Genomic DNA, 20,300 nt, shown 5'->3' with positions numbered 1-20,300 from the left:
GCCTCCCGCCCTCGCCTGCCGCCTGCCAGATCCGAAATAGACAGTCCCAGACATTTCGCGAGGGGGATGGTTCCAGAAAGCGGAGATCTGAACGTGGTGAATGAAATGTGAACAGAATAGCTCCGGAAAGAGTCTCAGAAACCTTGAATTGGGGTCAGTTTGGAGACTGGAGATGCGACGAGCGCCTCAGGTGGTGGTTGGTAGGGGGATTTAACACTGTGGAGCCCTTTGTGCCAGGCGCCGAGCCCAGCGAGCCACGCGCGGTGCCCAGCTGGGTGAGGTCGGTCAGTTGGGTCTTCAGGGAGGCTAAATACCTTGTCTTTGCTATTCCCTTCGCCTGGAACGCTCTTTGCGAGACTGGGTGTGGCAGCTCCTTTCCCATGCTCAGGAATCTGGGTAAAAGCCACCCGCGCCTAGAGGCCCCTCAGGGTGAGCGCGCCATCACGCACTATACCACTTTCGAAAGCTGGGCTTGGCTCTCCTCTCAGTACCAGCAGTCCGTCAGCCTTTTATTTTGTGCATGGATATGTATATTCTCTTCTTTATTGTCTGCCTTTCCACAAAAATGCAAGACCCGTGAGTACAGGAGCCTGGTACGCCTTTCTCACAGTTGCAAGCTCGCAACTGCTCCTGGCACATAATAGGTGCTCAGTAAATGCTCATGCCCTTCCCACCCGCCACCTGCGGCACTCGACACATTTGCAGTCTGCAAACTGACCCCAAATCATCAGCTGCTTGCATTCATGCTAGGATCAAAGGCGGCCATTGGGCTACTGGGAAGTCAAGTCGGGTGGACTTTCCCGTCTTTCAGGGAGATTTAATAGTAACGACGGTGCTCTCCCGACCCCCTACCCCCTTGCACATAAACTGCAGAGAACAAAATCACTCCGGCACGTATCTGCACGGCTGCCTCTGGAGGTAGGGTCACGGTCTCCGAGCCCCGGGTCTCACAATGATACTGTCCTTTGTCATCTCGTGCCTAGAGTGCTGCCTCCCCACGTATTTCCTCCGTTTTCGACTCCTCTGCCTCAGTCTGACTTCCTCGGGAGGTAGAGTTCTCCTAGCCTGTGCGAACGCAAGGGTCCCCTGGAGCCTTCTTCGTAAACCTGCCCCTCCCACTCTGCCTTCACTTCTTCCTCCTTCCCTGGCCAGGAAGAGCCACTCGAGGAACATTTACCGAACGCCTACAGCTAGCAGGCACCGAGCTGGACCGCCGGGAGCCCCACTCCGTGCCACGCCGCAGCACTCGCCTACCGCCGCCCTCCCAACCCGTCCGAAATCCGGGATCCCTAGTCCCCTGGCTGCGTCATGGAATCCGCGGGCTTCTTCCGAGGGCATCGCCCCACCTCCTTCCCCAAAGGCGACTTATGATTGGTGGAAACGTGCGTCACTCTGCTGCCCTCCCGCCCCCTCGGGGCCCCGCCCCCGGGCCTCGCAGGCCCCTCCCCTGCGCTCCCGCCCCTGCGCCGCTCCTCTGGCTAATCGCCGGGCGGCGCGCGCAGAGAAGTTCTGGGCAAAGTACTCAGAACTGGCCGCGTGCTGGTGGCGCCCGCCAGCCGGCCCGGGAGAAGGGACTAGAGCGCGACGCGGCCGGTGCGCAGCGCGGCTCCGGCCCCGTCTGTCAGCGAGTGGCCATCCCCGCCCCCGACTCCTGCGGCCGGTGCGAGAGCTGTCAGCTGCACGTTGCGGGGAGACCGGAGAAGCCGGGTTGCCTTCTCCCGGGTCTGTGCGCTAACCCCCGAGCCCTGCACCGGGGAACTAGGGAGTGTCTCCGGCTGCACAGCGCTCAGGTGAGTGGCGGGGCGCCTGCCTAAATGGGGCCGAGGTGTCGGGGGGCCAGGCGGCGGCGCGGGCTCCGAAGGGCTGCGGTTTGGGGGGCGTCGCGGGTCTCTGCAGAACCGGGGTCTGCCCGTGTCGGCCGGGGAGGATCCGGCCCTGGGGCAGACCGAAGCCTGGGAGCTCGCCCTCGGTGCCGGCTGAAGCTCCCGGGGAGGGAGGACCCGGGTCTCACCCACCCTAGGGCTCCGTCCCTCGAGGGACGACTCAGAGGATTGACCGCCAGGAGGAACCGAGCGCAGGGGCTGGAGCGCAGGTGCGGGAGGACGCGGCGCGCGGAGCTGTCCTGGGCAGCAGGGAGGCTCTGCGCCGGGGCTGGAGGCTCAGGAAGCCTGGTTAATTGGGCGGAGCGCGACGCTTTACCACATCCGCGGGATGGGGCGCGCCGGTGAGACTGAGACAACGCTCTCGGGGCAGGCGCTCCGCTCGCCCGCCTTCCCAACCGCGGCTTGCCCAGATCCCCCGTGCCGGGCTGGAGGCCCAGGGCACGTTCCTTTCCTTTCTAAATTTACGTATTCATCAGCTTTCTGGCCCCTTCTGGAAATTTTTTTCTTTTGACTTTCCAATTACTACTGGTCAGATCACCTTTAGGCTCACCCTAACTCTTATCTCAGTGTCTTTCACATTGGTCCTTTCCCGGAGGCCCTGCAGCAGAATCTTAGTTCAGGGTCTTTGGGACTTAATGTACTCTTTCTGAACATTGTCTGCAGTTGGGTTTTCCTATCTCTGTCTCTGTTTATTCCATGGTCAGGTAAATTCTTTAAGTACTGTCATCATAAGCCAGATACTCCCAGGCAGCCCCTTAGCACTGCCCAGCTTCCCGGGGAGCGTTCCTAGCCTCTGGAGTCGCTGATGAGCACTGTCGTAGGTCGTCCAGATACTTCTTAAGCCCGGGCGCGCCGCCCCTCCTTCGGCAACGCAACTTGCTTGCTGCCTCCTGCACACTTGTGCTTGTCCTTCTCCATCTCACAAGCCACCAGTCTCCTCAGACGGGACTCTTGGAGCTGAAGGGACTGTGAAGTTGTCGGTTTCCATGTGTCTGCGTACTGCGCAGAGGTGCTTGAGACCCTTCGGGGTTGCTCTGACCCTCAGAGTTTGAGTATTGGGATGAGGGCATTTAGAAATGTTTTAAACTACAGCTGCAAAAGAGATACTTCCACAGATAGGTGAAAGCGAAGGCCTGGTTTCTCATCATCTACACTGTACCCCGCAAGTATCATACAAGGTGAGGTCCTCCTGGCTAAAGGAGATCAGTCAGGCAGGCCTGGGCTTGTATGCATCCAAGCTAAATGACCCTCCCGTCTAGCCAAGCCACGTCACCTGTTTGCTGTTGCTCATAGAACTTAAATTTCTCCCTGAAATTGTCTCCTTGGATTATTGTGTTATCTGTCTTCCCTCATTAGGATGTAAGTACCAGGAACGCAGAGATCTTGTCTGTCTTGTTCATCACTTGATCCCCTGTGTCAAGAACACACAGTAGGTTTGCAATAAACATTTGTAGAATGAAACCTTCTCTGTAAATATGAGGAATGAGGATTTCATAGCTGATTTTGATTTTCATCTTTATCCTTAATTTACTATTGGGAAAATTAACAAATAGCAATACTAGGAACTTTTGTAGATTACCTCATTAAATTTACAGAAGTCTGTTAGCTAGGTATATTTAACCAGATGGGAAATTGAGGGTCCAGCAGGTTAACCAGTGTTGCCAAGGTTATCCTGGCAGAACTAGGATTCCAGCTCATTTTGTCTCTATTGTGCTGGACCTCTTCCAATAAACTAAAATGTGGTTTCCACCATTACAGCTAATAGACATTTAGCTTTATTTGTATCAAAAGCTATGGCTTAGCCAAAAGATTTACTGTTTTCTTATTGAGATATATTTTCAGCAATCGCTAATAGTTACATCATAAGCCACATATTCCCAGGCTGCTGCCATAAGCTGTAGTTTTCTTTCTTTCTCTCTTTCTTTTTTTTAAGACAGAGTCTTGCTCTGTCGCCCTGGCTGGAGTACAGTGGCATGATCTCGACTCACTGCAAGCTCCGCCTCCCGGGTTCACGCCGTTCTCTTGCCTTAGCCTCGTGAGTAGCTGGGACTACAGGCGCCCGCCACCACGCCCAGCTAGTTTTTTGTATTTTTAATAGAGACAGGGTTTCACTGTGTTAGGCAGAATGGTCTCCATCTCCTGACCTCGTGATCCGCCCGCCTTGGCCTCCCAAAGTGCTGGGATTACAGGTGTGAGCTACCGTGCCCTGCCGGTAAGCTGTAATTTTCACCATCTTGCTGGGCAGTATTGTGAGGTTATCTCCATTTTTCAGGTGAAGAATTGGAAACCGAGGTTTAGGAACTTACCTAAGGTCACCAATAAATTGCTGAGCTAGATTTTTTAATAGTCTGACTTCAATTCTTGCCCCATTATTTAATTAGATGTTAACTCATGATAGAGTCCAATGATACAAATATTAAAACCATCTGAGATTGGGCTGTAAACTTTCTGGTGCCAATATCAAGTGTCTGGTTGTACTGTTTTCAGAATCCTTGAGACTCTTACTGCCATTGATTTTTGTGGTTGCGTTTATGGTTTGTGGGCTTGGTAGATCGGGGACTTTTAATCCAGAAGGAAAGGAAATCCTCCTTTCATCTAAATCTAAAGAGATATCTGATTGGTTTTACTCACTGTGGTAAGTGAACTCTGAAGTAATGCTTTATACCTCTTAAAGAAAGTGCTGGGAAACCAGCTAGTTCCTCTGTTGTCTAATGCAGATTGGAGAGTTAGAAACTGCTACTAATTCCAAAAGCTTCTGCAGTAGGCTTTCAGTGAAACAACTACATTTCAACTCTCCACTCTTGCACTGACACTGAGGGTGAAAAGTTGGGGAGGAGTGGCATGGGTACCACCTAAAGGGCTCATGGCAAAATGGGATGGGGAAGGAATTAGTGATTCCTTCTTTCTTCTACTTTATTCCAGTTTGGGTGCTGGTGTAACATTTCCCCCGCATAAGGGTCTAGATAATGCAGTTTTATTTATAATGTACTTCTCAGCAGTACTGTATTTTCCTATTTGTTAATTCTATTTCAAGAGTACTCCAGGAAGGGTTGGAGAACCCTGCAACCTAGAATGCCTGAGGAAGAGATTGAGGTGTAGGATACTAGGGAAGATGGAAACTGTTAGGTGGAAAAAGCCTTCCATGCATAATTGAGAGTTGTTTATGGTTCTCTGCACATTCCTTTCCTGTCTAAATTTACATATTTATCAGCTTTCTGGCCCCTTCTGGAAATTTTTTTGTTTTTTGTTTTTTGTTTTTCCAGTTACTACGGTTCAGATCACCTTCAGGCTCACCCTAACTGTTGTCTCAGTGTCTCTCACATTGGTCCTTTCCTGGAGGCCTTGCAGCATCTTAGTTCAGGATCTTAGGGACTTGTGCATTCTGTCCTAACATTGTCTACAGGTGGGTTTTCCTACCTCTGTTTTCCTGTCTCTGTTTTCTTTTTTTTTTTTTTTTTGAGACGGAGTCTCGCTCTGTCGCCCAGGCTGCAGTGCAGTGGCCGGATCTCAGCTCGCTGCAAGCTCCGCCTCCCGAGTTTACGCCATTCTACTGCCTCAGCCTCCCGAGTAGCTGGGACTACAGGCGCCCGCCACCTCGCCCGGCTAATTTTTTGTATTTTTTTAGTAGAGACGGGGTTTCATCCTGTCTCTGTTTTCATGGTCAGGTAAATTCTTTAAGTACTGTAATTATGTTGTTAAAAATTATTGGGTGGCTTATGTAGTGAATAACATTAACAACAGTAGTAACAGCTGCTGAACTTTTATGTGCTGGGTGCTGTCATACGTTCCTGTACGTGCATTATTGCATTTATTCCTCAGGGCAGCATCAAAGCAGGCATTGTTATTATACCTCCAGTCTCCAGATGAGGCTAGGAAAAGTTAAGTTCACAACTGCTTTGCAACTAACATATGGTGGATCTCAGACTCAATCCTCAAGTTATTTTCTCTACTTACTTGCACATAGATTCCTTAGCCTGAAGTCACGATCCAGCAGACTGGGCTCAGCTTTGGCCTCATCCCATCATTCCCCAACCCTGTGAACTGGTAGTCTGAGTTTTATTAATCAACAAAGGATTTTGCCTTTGTCCATGCACTCCTGTTGCCTAGAAAGCTCTCTGGTCTCTCCGTGTGAAAACCTAAGTCTTTCAAAGCTGGACTCATAAACTACTTTTGTCAGCATAATCTCTCTAAACCCAATTTCCCAGAGCATTTGTTTTTTTAAAATATGAGAAACTTCCCAGTTCAGTTTCTGATCACAAAGTATGTTGCTGGTGTCCTTCCTTCCTTCCTTCAGCACTTCTTACCTTTTATCTTCCCCTATTCCTCTCACCCTGTTGCCTCCTGTGCTAGTAATTTATTCAAACTTACTGCCTCCTTTACTAGATTTTAAATGCCTTGAAGGCAGGGTGAATGTGTGTTCCTTAGGTTTCTATTCCTCATGTCACTAAACATGGTGTCCTATCTATAATAACTGTTCAATTGAAAAAAATATTAATTATATTTGCTTGCATTTTGTTAGAATATTCTGTGAAAAGGTAATTGGAATGTGACATTTTGTTTTCTAGTTTTCTAATTTGTTTTGATCCACAGTATTTTATGCCATCATCATTTTATGATGAAGCAATAGAATATGCCATCATCATTTTATGATGAAGTAATAGAATTTCTAGTTAAATCCATGAAAAGCACCTATTCTGGTTGCTCTCATCTTTGGACCAAGGAGATATTGCAAGGAGATCTCAAATTCACACATATAATAATCATTGTCTGTAGAATAAATATTTTGCCTATGTTATGTACTATTTTTTCATATCTATGGTAATGCTGTTAATAAAAATGTACTAAAATTGTTATGGAATTCAAAATGGAATTTTTGTGAATATTTTATGGATCAATGAATATTTCACATTTTAAAGCAGATTTGCAAGGCCCTCTCTGAATCAGCTCCTGCTTCCCTGTCTAGACTCATAGCTCACCACTCACTGTTGAGACACAATTCACATATTATACAGTTCATCCGTTTAAAGGTACAACATTTAATGGATTTTAGTATATTCAGAGTTGTGCAACCATCACCATCATTTTAAAACATTTATCACCCGCTAAAAAACATTTGCACCCATTACCAGTCATTCCCCATACTGCCCGTCCATTCCCCCAGTCCCCACCCACTAATCTACTTTATGCCTGTATGGATTTGCCTATTCCGGACATTTCATATAAGGGGAGTCATATAGTATGTGGCCTTTTGTGTCTGGCTCCTTTCACCTAGTATGTTGTTTTCAAGGTTAATTTCTGTTGTAACGTGTATCAGTACTTCATTCCTTTTGATTACCTAGTAATACCCCATTATATGTATATACCATGGTTTTATTTATCTATTTGCTAGCTGATGGGACTGGCATTTCTAAAAAAAAGTTTGATTCTAATGCGACCCTAATGTGTAGTCCAGAAGTTCCTTCGAGCCCTGTTCACTATTTTATCGTGGAGCTAGAACAGAACCTGGCACAAGATAGATGCGTAATAAACATTCAAATGACTGCAGCATTTTACTAAAAGTGTAACTCCTATTATGTTGCAGTCAGCAAAACGTCTCGTCGTTAAAAAGAGGTCCCCATAGTTGATTTTTTAGATACTGATTTGAACAAACCAACTGTTAAAAAGAGTCAAGGAACTTTGAACATGGCTGCAATGCTACAGTTTTTAGGATTTGCTTTGAAATAATCTGGGGATGAGGAGGGGGAGTACGGAGGAAGCAAGGCTGTCTGTGAGCTGATCATCGTTGAGGCTAGGTGATGAATTCTCTCTCTGTGGTGTCTGCTGAGCAGCCACTGGTCGCATGTGGCTATTCAGCCTTTAAAATGTGGCTAGTCCTTACTGAGAAGTGCTGTAAGTATAACACACACGCTGAATTTCAAAGACTTAGTATGAAAAATAAAGTAAAAATACCTCAATTTTTAAACATTACATGTTGAAATAATATTTTGAATATATTGTAATAATGTGTAATTAAAACTAACTTGTTTTCTTTTACTCTTGGTCTACTTAAGAAATTAAAATTACATCTATGGCTCCTATTACATTTCAGCTGGGCAGTACAGTGCTATACTTTTGTATATATTTGAAATTTTTCATAATAAAAAGTTTGGAAATATCAAAGGCATCTTTTAAAAGTCTAGAGTATAATATTTTTATAAAGAATTCCTCTGGTATGAAAGGATTGGAAAATATTGATTTTTTTCAAAGATGCTTCTTTGCAGAAGCTTATAGCAGGCAGGCTATAGCCTTCCAATATCATTCCTGGACTTATTTAAGCTATGTGAACATTTAAAAATTCTTTTATAATAATAAATGGAATAGCAGTGTGACGAATTGCTTCTTTGGTTATTAATCTAAATGATTTTGTTGTGAAGTTGATGAAATATTTCCTTCATCTTGGAAAAATACAGAAGGCTCAGTGGTAATTTCCTTGTTCTTAGTCACATTGTTTGCACCCCTGAAATTGAATTTTCTCTGGACTTGGTTTATAACCGCCTCTCCCTAAGTCTGTTGTTTGAGAGCTAGAATATGGTTGTTTCTAGACGCTCCAAGGCCCCTTGAGTAAGAGTGGAATATGATTCTTAGGGAACAATAATAATCATGTGTGGGTTTAAAGCTAAGAAGCAAATTGCTTTCATAAAAATTTCTTTAGATGAAAATTATGTTGCTGTCTATATGTCTGTGTTTACTTATGAAAAAAATATCTGAGGTAATCAACCCAGTTCTCTGAGCAAGTGTGGGCTGGATGAACAATCTTAGCGGAATCCTTATCTGTGATTTCTCAGATTGCGTGAGAGTAGATCTGAGTTAAAAAATAGCTTAAATGTAAAGCATAACAGAATCAAATTGCAATGAGCAATCCAGTGCGGGATTGGCAGAGGATCCCTGAACAGTTACTATAAATAAAGTTTGCTATTTTGTTTACCCTCTACAGTTAAAATACTAAAATCTTTATTTTTAGTATTCCGTGGGTCATATACTTTCCTTAATGTAACATTTCTCCAAGCATGTATTAAAATGTAGTATTTGTAAAGATTTCCACCTCCACTTTTAAAGGTTTTCTGTCTTGATATCAAATATCGTAATGGTTACAAGAACTTTAAAATTATAGTTTACATCTTATAAAATATTTTTCCATGGCCGGGCGTGGTGGCTCAAGCCTGTAATCCCAGCACTTTGGGAGGCCGAGACGGGCGGATCACGAGGTCAGGAGATCGAGACCATCCTGGCTAACACGGTGAAACCCCGTCTCTACTAAAAAATACAAAAAACTAGCCGGGCGAGGTGGCGGACGTCTGTGTTCCCAGCTACTCGGGAGGCTGAGGCAGGAGAATGGCGTAAACCCGGAAGGCGGAGCTTGCAGTGAGCTGAGATCTGGCCACTGCACTCCAGCCTGGGCCACAGAGCCAGACTTCTTCTCAAAAAAAAAAAAAAAAAAAAAAAAAAATTTTCCCTCCCGAAGTAACTTGTGGTGGACAGTCATCTGAAATGTTTAGAAGCTAAAGCTAATATATATATTTTAATCTACATATATGTATACATATGTGTGTAGATATTTATGTATGTATATATTTTTTAATCTCAGCAACTCCTATTAAATTTGAAGCAGATGCCTCCCTAGAATTAAAGCATGCACTAAGATTTTTGCTCATACATTTCACAAATATTTATTAAGCACATGCCATGTGCCAGACACCAGGCTAGGTGCAGGGGATGTGGTGATGAATTGAACAGATGTGGAAACCTCCCTTCAAGGAGCTTACAGACTAGAAGGGGATGTAGACATTAAAGAGTTGCAGAGAGTTCATTAATTACAGTGGGGAGATGTGGCTCAAAGGGAGTGAGTCTGGCTTTTAATTGGGACCCTGGAGAGAAAAGTTTCATTGTTTTTGTAAATTGTGATTCAGGCTGCTGAAGGAGGAGAAAAGAGAATGTGGCTGGGGAATCCTCAAAGGAGGATGAGAGGAGCAGAGTCCTGCCCTTTTGTGTCTGTCTGCCATTGCTAGAGGCCATGTAGAACTGAGTGGGAGGAGGCCTTAACTCCTCTTTTGAGGTTTTGAATTTCTCTCTCTGGTGCGACACACCGGTTTGTTTATTTGCTAATGGGAGTTGAATCCAAAGTTGAGTTTTTAACACCTTTGTAGCAGAAACAGAATGATACCTAACAACCTGCCCTCCAGCATAGCCCTGCATGTAGCTTAAAATAACTTGCCGGCTGGTTTCTAGTGTAGCTCAGTTGTCTGGCATCTGAGGCAAAGTGGGTTAGCGGTATGTGAAGCCTAAAAGAATACAGGGAAGCCCACTTGAGTTTTTCTCAGGTGTAGGGCTGTTTCGTGCAAATTCCTGGTGTATACAGAATTAACCGAGGTTTCCTTCAGAGCTTGTTGGAGTTATTAGGGAAGGGGAAACCATCCTTCCTTTGAAGATGGAGGTAATTATGAATAACAGTGATAACAGTGGCAGCCAGTAGCTGTTGGGCGCTCCCCATGTGCCAGGCTAAGTGCTTTACTTACGCTACCTCTTTAGATCTTACAACTTGGGAGGTGGTTACTATCATTCCAATTTACCAGTGTTAAAACAGAGGCTGGGGAGCAGTCACTTGCTCTTTCATTTTTCCAACATCCCTTTACCCTTCCTGATTTCCATTCGATAAATCACTTCTTGCCTCTGGATATAGTCTGCTGGGACCAGAAGGAGGGGCCCCATTCCCCTCAGCTGTGGCCCTGTGAGCCAGGTCAGTCACATGCCTCTCTCTGGACTCTGGGTGTGGGAGGGTCATGGAGAGTCTGCTGCGAGATGTGTCATGGCCAGACCATCTGTGCATACAGCTTTGTTGTGGTGTAGCTTTCCATCCCACAGAGCTGTGCCCGGGCTTGCCTCTCCAGCCTCCTCTTAGTTCCTTGAACTGTTTTTTTTTCTAATACATGTTCTTTGGCTTCATTTACCAAATTGTTTTCTGTTGCTTCCACCCAAAGAACCCTGGCTATCCAGTCTTAAAGAGGGTGAAGTAGTTTTCCTATGGTCACACAGAGAGCAAGCAGCAGAACTGGGGTACAGTTAGGTCATTCAGCCTCTACTGCCAAGCCCTTGACCAGAGACCTCCTCTGTGTGCTGAACAGCATTGGACTGGCAGTCCGAGGAACAGAGGATGGATGTAGTTCCTGTGATACCTGCCTCTGGGGCCTTGGGCCACACTGCCTCTTTGAGCTGGACAGGGTAGATGGGATGAAATCTATACATATCTAAGTGACACCCAGTTTGAGAGGATTTTCCTGTCCATGAGACTTTTGGACACATTTTGTCCCGGTTTTCTAAAGGCTTTTACTTTGAGGTTTGAGGAACGGTCTGAGGCAGTGGTTTTCAAAGTATGACTCCAGGAGATGCATCAGTGTCACCTGGGAACTTGTTAGCAGAACTTAGGTGGGGCCCAAACCCATAGAATTGGAAACTCTGGGGGTGGAGTCCAGAAAACTGGTTTTAGCCCTTCAGGTGATTATGATGCACACTAATGTTTTAAGCCCCAGACATTTTCGTTTTATTAAAAACAATTTGTTATGTACAAGGTGCTACCTAGAAGCAGGGAGCAGGCAAATGTTAATTAACCAACAGCCCCTGACCTCAAAGAATATTCACTTCAGTTCGGGGTTTATACGTTTATAGCACTCCTCCTTCTCCCTTCAACTGTGTTTTTTATATTTATATATCTGTCTGTATCTCTATATGTCGATCCATCTTTTCTCTACTTATATAAACAAGATACTAAAGTGCCATAGGAGCTCAGGAGGAGTTAGGGAGATGCTTTTGCAGAGAAGTGAGTGTTTGAGACACGTCTTGAAGGGCACATAGAATTGAGATAAAGAAAGGGATGAAGGGGCCGAGTGCGATGGCTCATGCCTGTAATCCCAGTACTTTGAGAGGCTGAGGCAGGCAGATCACCTGAGGTCAGGAGTTTGAGACCAGCTTGCCAACATGGTGCAACCCGGTCTCCACTAAAAATACAAAAATTAGCTGGGCATGATGGCGGGCACCTGTAATCTCAGCTACTCGGGAGGCTGAGGCAGGAGAATCGCTTGAACCTGGGAGGTGGAGGTTGCAGTCAGCCGAGATGGTGCCACTGCACTCCCTGGACGACAAGAGTGAGACTCCATCTCAAAAAAAAAAAAGGATGAAGGGAAAGGTAGGAAAGATGTTCTAGGCAGAGGTGGTAGGTAGGATGAGCCAAGGCATAACATTTTGAGAGTTGATGGACTATCCAGTTTGATGAAGAGAAGGACTGTGTAATGGTGAAAAGTAAGAGCATACAGGAATGGAGAGGTAGATTAGGGCCCAACTGGTGTAAGTCCTAAATCCCATAGTAAGTCCAAAGACTATTCTGTAAACAGCGAACAAGGAAGTGACATGGTAAGAGCTATCTTAGTGGAAAGTGTTCTGGTGGTGACAGAGAAAGGCAGAGGCTGGGAGTACAGGCACAAAGTGATGAGACCTGAACTGGGATGGTCACAGTGAGAGGAGGAAAAAGACAGATAATATCAAAATACTGGAAAGTTATAATGATAGCCCCTAGAAACTAGGGGTTGGGAGTAGGGTTGAGGGAGAAAGCAAAGATGATTCCACAAGGGATAATAAGTGGTGTTGGTACAATCAGGCAAAAAATAAAATAAATTCCACATGGATCAAAACTTTAAAACAATTAGAAGTACAAAAAAATACAATACACTTTTAATAATAAGATGAAAAATCCTTTCTAGATAGGACACAAAATCCAGAAGCTATAAAATAAAAGATTGATTTATTTGATTACATATCATTTTTGCGGGGTCAATTTTCAAAAATGATGTCAAAAGGCAATCAACACATTTAGGAAAATAATTGCAATTCATATCACAAAGACCTACTTTTATCAGTATATAAAGAACTCCAACAAATCTGTACGAGAAAGGCCAGTTACTGTAAAGGCAAAGAGTTTGAACACATAGTTCACGAAATGGCATGCAGATGATTCTTAAACATATGAAAACTTTAACCTCACTCATAAAAAGAGAAAATGCAAATGAAAACTTCATTGAAATGCTATTTTTCACCTATTGGGTTGGCAAACATCACAAAATGTGATAATAGTGTTGGCAAAGGTTTGAAGAAACAGGTATTCTGTATACATCGTGGATGGAAATGTAAGTCAGTCCAAACTAGTGAGCCATTGGCAGTATCTGTCAAAATTGCAAATGCATGCACTCTTTGACTCAGTAATAACAGTCCTAAGAACTTTATCCTACAGATATGCAAAATTCACAAAATGATATATATGCAAAATTGTTTCTTGCAGTATTTGAATAAATACCAGATTGCAAGTAACTTAATTTTCATCAATAAGTACTGATTTAAAAATAATGGAGCTGTCAAAAATGAGGCAGCTCTACATTTTCTGATACGGAATGATATGTGAGATTTATTGTGAAGTTAAGAAAGTAAAGTATAGAATATCCATATATATATTTTATATGTGTATATACATATACACATGGACATGTATTCATACATATATGCACACATAACTAAAACTGGTGGGCTGAGGCTGGTGCTGTGGCTCACACCTGTAATCCTAGCACTTTGGGAGGCCCAGGTGGGCAAATCAGCTGAGGTCAGGAGTTCAAGACTAGCCTGGCCAACATGGTGAAACGCTGTCTACTAAAGATACAGAAATTAGCTGGGCGTGTTGGTATGTGCCTGTAATCCCAGTTACCCCGGAAGTGGAGGCAGGAGAATCACTGGAACCCGGGAGGCAGTGGCTGCAGTGAGCCAAGATCATGCAACTGCACGCCAGTCTGGGTGACAGAGGGAGACTCCGACTCAAAAAAAGCAAAAAACCTGGTGTGCTGAAGCCAGTATACACTGGCATGTGGGAACCAACTGTACATGACTTCCCAAGCCCTTGGCTGATTACTTCATGTTGGTAATTTGAAGCCAGCCACAGTGGGGTATTTACACCATGGAAATCAGGAAACGCAAGACATGAGAACATTTTTGTTTTTGTTTTTCCAGAGAGCTGGTTGATAAATGTTTAATTGTACTCACTGTATAGATATAAATATAAAATATCTTTTGAAGGTTATAAAAGAGATTGCTGTAACATCAGACTCTCCTAGGAAGGAGTAACAGAAGGCAGGATAGGTATGAAGTTGAACTTATACCTTTTGAATATTGTTCCATGTAAATGTGTTACTTACTTGGAAGTAAATGTATACAGCAAACCAAAAAGTAACTGCAGAGTGTCAGGCCTATGTGACTGTGTTATTTCTGGTGCCATTGACTACTGCTGGGGAAAATAGGAAGATGAGTAGATCTTAGAGAAAGAGAATGCTTTTGGTTTTGAATATGCTGAGCTTTAAGTGTATGGGTGGTATCAGTACAGACATGTCCAGCAATAGCTCAGGAGAGAGGGCAGAGCTGTTGATCAGTTCTAGGAGTCAGCAGTTTAGTTAAAATTGTGACACTTAAGGCGGCCCTTACCTGTAGAACCTTTGAGGCAGGTCCCAGGAGAGAAAGGGAGAAGAAGCATGTGGTACCTTGGGGAAGGTAAACCAAGAGATAGGTAAGGAAAGGGTAACTAGTCACAAAGATTGGAGGACCATAAAATAATAATGGTAGTTTCTTAAATGAAATATTTGCTGGAAGTGAGACACTATTCTCTGTACTTTTTGAAAGAACATCATCTGATTTAATTCTCACAATCATTCTCTGGGGTGGGTACTTTTTCCATGATAACCGTTGAGTTGGGGAGGGTAATTTCAAAGAATAAACCAGGAGACATCTCATGGGAAGAGTGTTAATAGAGCAGGACCTTGAAGTGTGATACCATTTCAAAAGGTAGAGAAATGGGAGAGAAGGACATTTCAGGTAGAGGGGAGTGATGAGCAAAGGTGGAAACAGGGTTATCCCTTGCAGCTGTAGGGTAAGAATTCATGGGCACCCAAGGGTGGTACATGGCTACTTCATCCTCTGGTCATTGGAGAGCCACAGAATGTTTTGAGCAAGGTAGTATGTGTTAATCTGTTCAACTGGTAGTCAAATACAAATGTTAAGTGTTGTATGATTGGAAGATTTCTGTGTGTACATTGTGGGAAGGAGGGATGATAGGAAACATGAAAAATTACCATAAAAATTTGAGATAATGTAGATGGCCTGTGAATATAGATTTAGACTGTCTGCGAACAGGCATTGTGATGGTTCATGCAAATTCAGTCTCTCAAACTGAATTTGCCTGTGTGGCAGTGTATTGCTTATCTTATGTATTAGTCACTTAGGGGATGTTTTTCATATATTTTCCGAAAGACTGTGAATGGGGAATAAGCAAAGGGGCGGTAAATAAAGAAATGATTATTTGTTGACATACATTTGTAGGTATGTGATTTATGTATGAGTTTTGCCTGGGAAGTAATGATCAGCCTCATGAGGCACACACAAGCCCAACCTTTTTAGAGAGGCACTGTGTTTGTACTAGCAGTTCTTTTACCTTATAAACATACATATACACAAACATAGTGTAAAATTCCACCCTAATTAGGTTTTCAGCTTAGTCTTTCTCTGGGCCAATGTCTTCTTTAAGTTTGTTTTGTATGTGTGTCATTAAGGAATTATACAAATAATAGGGTGTCAAAAAGGAAAGTCTTTGGCCTAAACATCGCTCAGAAAAAGGATTGCCTGGCCTTCTTCATGCACACCTGCCAATGCATCATACTTCTGACTTGTAATTCCTGTTTTTCTAGTCTTTCATCCTGTGGGGCAAAATAGCATTCCAGCTTGTTTGTTACTTTCAGTTCTGCATCATTTGTTCCTTGATTAAGGGCCTGGAAGCCCTGTTTGTTTGTGGCATCCAGAGGTCTTATTTTCCTGCGTGTGTCTAGTTAGGTGTAGATAGATCTTTATATTAGATGACTGCCTTTTCCGACCCACAGATAAGATGCCTTTGTCTGACGGATGCTAGGGCCCAGAAGGGCAGGATGTGGGAGTTTGGTTTCTTTTGTAAAATGTGCAGTGTGTGGTCTCCACAGGTGCTGGATTTCTCTCCGTGGTTAAGAACTTCCCAGTCTGGGGAAAATACCCATGTTGTAGGAAGTGAGATCTGTGGGTCTTGCTGTAGCTAGTTAACTCAGGCTGAGGTTGTAGCAAGTCATGGACCTCCCACATCCTTTTGAACAGTACTGTTTCTCCTTCTCTTTCTTAGAGGACTTGTGTGAGACTTAGCCAGGTGTCAATGGATGTGAAGGGGGTTTGGAGGAAACAAGGGCAAGGCAACATTCTGGCTGGGCAGGGAGCCAGCTGGAGGGGTGGGGCCACATGAATGGGACACACCTTTGAGGGCAGTGGTTCTGAACCTCAGCAGTGTCAGAGTGTCCTGAAACACTGAGTTGAGTCTGTCGCAGTGGCTCCTGCTTATAATCCCAATACTTTGGGAGGCTGAGGTGGGAGGATCGCTTGAGGTTAGGAGTTCAAAACCAGCCTGGTCAGAATAATGATACTCAGTCTCTACAAAAACAAACAAACAAATTAATTATTTAATAAAACAAATTGCTGGTCCCCACCCCCAACAGTTTCTGATTTAGTGGGACCTGAGATTCTGCAATTCTAATAAGTTATTAGGAGATACTGACTCTGGTTCACGGACCCCTTAGCAAATCCAAGCATTGGTTCAGTAGGCAAAAGACCAAGTCTTAACCAGCCTGGAGTCCTTTCTGATTCCGAGAAGAATGAGAGAATTCTGATTATTAGATTATCATAACCCCCTTATTTTATATAACACTTCCACAATTGTAAATCACTTTAATATATGTTGCTTCTCACAGCAAAATAACCTTTTGAGGTAGGCAGGGCAGGTATTAACCTTGTGGGATGACTAAGGAAAATCAGATTGAAGACAGATGACTGACTTACCCTGGGGGCAAAAATAGCTTAGCTCATACTTGTATCTAGATTTTCTTACTGTAGATTTATTGCTCCTTCTACATTGTCTTTTTTCCTTGGAAAATACTACATTTTATTCAAATGATTTTTAGACAAAACAAAATTAGGGAGATGTAGAATCCTTTCCCTCATGTATTCACAGTAAATATTTTTTGAAGACATAATACAGAGCACATACTTATTGTTGAATAAATGAATGAATGGTTTCCATAACTCACTAACTGTACTTCTGAACTCATGCACTTTAGTGGCCCAGTAGTATCAATTACAAGTAATAAGAAAAGCACAATAAATAAATTAATACAACATGCGTATTAAAAATACTTCCCAAAACATTGCCTTTAAAGCTAGTAAAAAGCTTAGAGATCACCTGCTCAGGTATTGCTCAATGTTTGTCCAACTTTACTTGTTTTAATCACAGCCCCCAAGACAAAACAACTTTTAAGTTTAGAATAGTTTTAGAGGTAGAGAAAAGATGGGAAGATAGTACAAAGAATTCCCATATGCCCCCAGTGGTTTTCCCATTGTCAACATCTTACCTTAGTATGATACTTTTGTCACAATCAATAGACCAGTACTGTTGCAGTATTAATAACTAAAGTCTATACTTTATTCAGATTTCCTTAGCTTTTCCTTTGTGTCCTTTTGCCGTTCCAGGACTCCATGTGGGGTTCTACGTTATCTTAGTTGCCATATCTCCTTAGACTCCTCTTGGCTGTAATAGTTTCTCAGGCTTTCCTTGTGTTTGATGACCTCGAGAGCTTTGAGGAGTATGGTAAAGTATTCTGTAGAGTATGTCTCCATTGGGATTGGTCTGATGATTTTCTTGTATTGGACTGGGGTTATGGGTTTGGGGGAAGAAGATTACAGAGGTAAAATGCAATTCTCATCACATCATATCAAGAGTATATGTTTTCAGAATGATTTATAGTTTTGGTCATGTTGACCTTGCTCATCTGGCTGAGGTAGTGTCTGTCAGGCTTCTCCACCATATGGTTATTTTTTTCTCCCCCTTTCCATACTATACTCTTTGGAAGTAAGTTGTTATGCACAGCTCATACCTAAGGAGTGGGGAGTTACGCTGCACTTTCTTGAGGGCAGTGTAGCTACATAAATTATTTGGCATTCTTCTGTGAGTTGGATTTGTTTCTTCTCCATTAGTTTATTCAATCAGTTTTTTTAATCAGTGTGGATCCATTGATCTTTATTCTATACTTTGGATTATAATTTAGTAGTACTTTATTTTGTTGCTCAAGGTCATCCAGCTTTAGCTATTAGGAGTACTTTCGGTTGGCTCCTGTGTCACTTTGACATAAGTCCATCATTGTGGATTTTTTTTAGCATGTCCTTACTTTTTGGCACTACAAGGTACTCAGGCTAATCTTGTATAGTCCTTGTCCCTCCTCTGCAATCATTTTTTTGTATGGGTAGTGTTGGTCTTGATCCACTAAATTGATTTCATCACCCACTACATGGTTTATTACCCACAGTGAAAAACACTGATCTGTTTCCACTCCTCATATGTTAAAGATAAGAAAATAGACACCTCAGAAGGTGAAATGGTTTATCTAAGGTTACTCCTCTTTGGTAGCAAATCCCAGGCTAGGACAAGGTCCTCTGAACTTGTAGTCCTGCCCCTTTTTTACCACTCCGTGCTGGCAGATTCCACCACTCAGAGTCTGATTCAGTGTACTCCCATCTCACCCAGGTCATTTTGCATAGGCAGTCAGATGTGCACTCAGCTAGATGTGCTGCTGTCTGCCCTGGGCAGATATCAGCAAAAAGGGGAAAGTGGGCTGGCCGGATTCTTGGTGGAGGTTGCCATGGTGAGTCTGTGCTGCCTGGCTGGAATGGAGTTTTGTCATGGTGAAACAATTACAGACGCCCAGAGTGGCACTGCTGACATCAGCATTTTGCAGTTGTGGTTTGACCACATAACTGGCCTCTGTGTTCTGGGGAAGTTGGCAGAAAAGAGGCTTTCAGAATCCAACACCCGCTTCTTTGGGTTCTCTTCCTTTCCATGGGGGAGGATGAATTCAAGAAAGAAGTGAATTCAAGCAGCAAACCCCTCAGATTTCACTTTATCCGGTGAACTCCTGACATCCACAAAAATAGAACTAAGCAGACAGGTTTTTGGTGTTCTAAAAGCCCAAACAATCTGGTATTAGGATTGGGTGTGAAACATCAGTTATGCCAAGAAGCTTATTTTCTTTTGTGAGCGGAAATAATTCAGTCATCAAAAAGTTCTGAAGATGCAGGGAATAATAAGGGATAACCTTAGTTCATATTCATTTCTCAGAGTGTTACATTTCAAAAATATTTAAAAACTTTTTATTATAATTGAGGGTGGGCACTCTGGCTGAAGAATTATTCCTATTAAGGGTTTTAAAAGAATTCAGCAATGGTGCTGTTTTAGGGCATTTGTCTGCAAGTGACAGAAACTCATCCAGCATAAGGACAATGTAAAAGAAAATTTATTGGCTTATGTTGCTGAAACGTCCAAGAGTAGTGCTCACTTCAGCCACAGCTGGACCTAGGGGCTCAAGTCATGCCGTTAGAGCCCTGTTTCTTGCCATGTCTTAGCCTGTTTTCACGTGACTTCGTTCTCAAGCAGGCTTTCTCTGTGTGTCTCTTAGCAGCTACAGGCTTGTTTCCTATATGCCCAGCAACTCTTAATTCTACAGATGCTTCTTGGCTCTGGTTGTTTCCACCTGGGTCATGTGTCTGATCCTGAACCAGCTACTGGGGCCAGAGTTGTCAGGGCTGTTACTGGCCAGGCATGGGCCAAGCGTTTTGTTTTGTTTTGTTTTGTTTTCTCTTCTCTTCTTTTCTTTTTCTTCTCTTTTTTCTTTCTTTTCTGTCTTTCTTGTCTTATCTTTCTTGTCTTTCTGTCTGTCTTTATTTCTGACAGAGTTTCACTCTTGTCGCCCAGGCTGGAGTATAATGGCATGATCTCGACTCACTGCAACCTCCGCCTCCCAGGTTCAAGTGGTTCTCCTGCCTCAGCCTCCCAAGTAGCTGGGATTACAGGCATGCCCTACCACACCTGGCTAATTTTTTATAGTTAATAGAGATGGTGTTTCACCATGTTGACCAGGCTGTTCTCAAACTCCTGACCTCAAGTATTCCACCCGCCTCAGCCTCCCAAAGTGCTGGGATTACAGGTGTGAACCACCGAATGTCTCTTTATTAAACAATAGAAAGGTTGATGTGCTGGTACCAAAATGGGGAGTTGGCTGGGCAGACAAAAATAATGTATGTCTGTCCTTTATGATGTTGTGAATAGTGAGGATAAATGCTTGATGAATGAGTAAATGGCCAGCTCGATGCTATCCATACATTTGTTTATTTAGTCCTTTACCAAGTTATACTCATTTATTGTATGGACTTTTGAGCCCTTTTAGAGAGATCTCCTTGTTT

At 43.5% G+C, this 20,300-nt stretch overlaps 1 protein-coding gene across 1 annotated transcript in view; it reads left to right on the top strand.

Moving 5' to 3' along the window:
* The first annotated feature begins 1,468 nt into the window (after positions 1 to 1,468).
* The window catches only part of OSBPL3 (oxysterol binding protein-like 3), a 191,911-nt gene continuing 173,079 nt past the window's right edge, over positions 1,469 to 20,300 (top strand). Inside the window, exon 1 of the mRNA XM_011970628.1 lies at positions 1,469 to 1,790. The gene's annotated coding sequence lies outside the window, so the exon portion shown is untranslated. The remainder of the gene's footprint in view (positions 1,791 to 20,300) is intronic.

Source organism: Mandrillus leucophaeus, unplaced genomic scaffold (assembly GCF_000951045.1).
Source record: "Mandrillus leucophaeus isolate KB7577 unplaced genomic scaffold, Mleu.le_1.0 Scaffold1207, whole genome shotgun sequence".
In the NCBI taxonomy this organism is placed as follows: Eukaryota; Metazoa; Chordata; class Mammalia; order Primates; family Cercopithecidae; genus Mandrillus; species Mandrillus leucophaeus.
The sequence above is the reverse complement of the archived record's forward strand: the minus strand, read 5'-3'. Positions and strand labels throughout refer to the sequence as shown.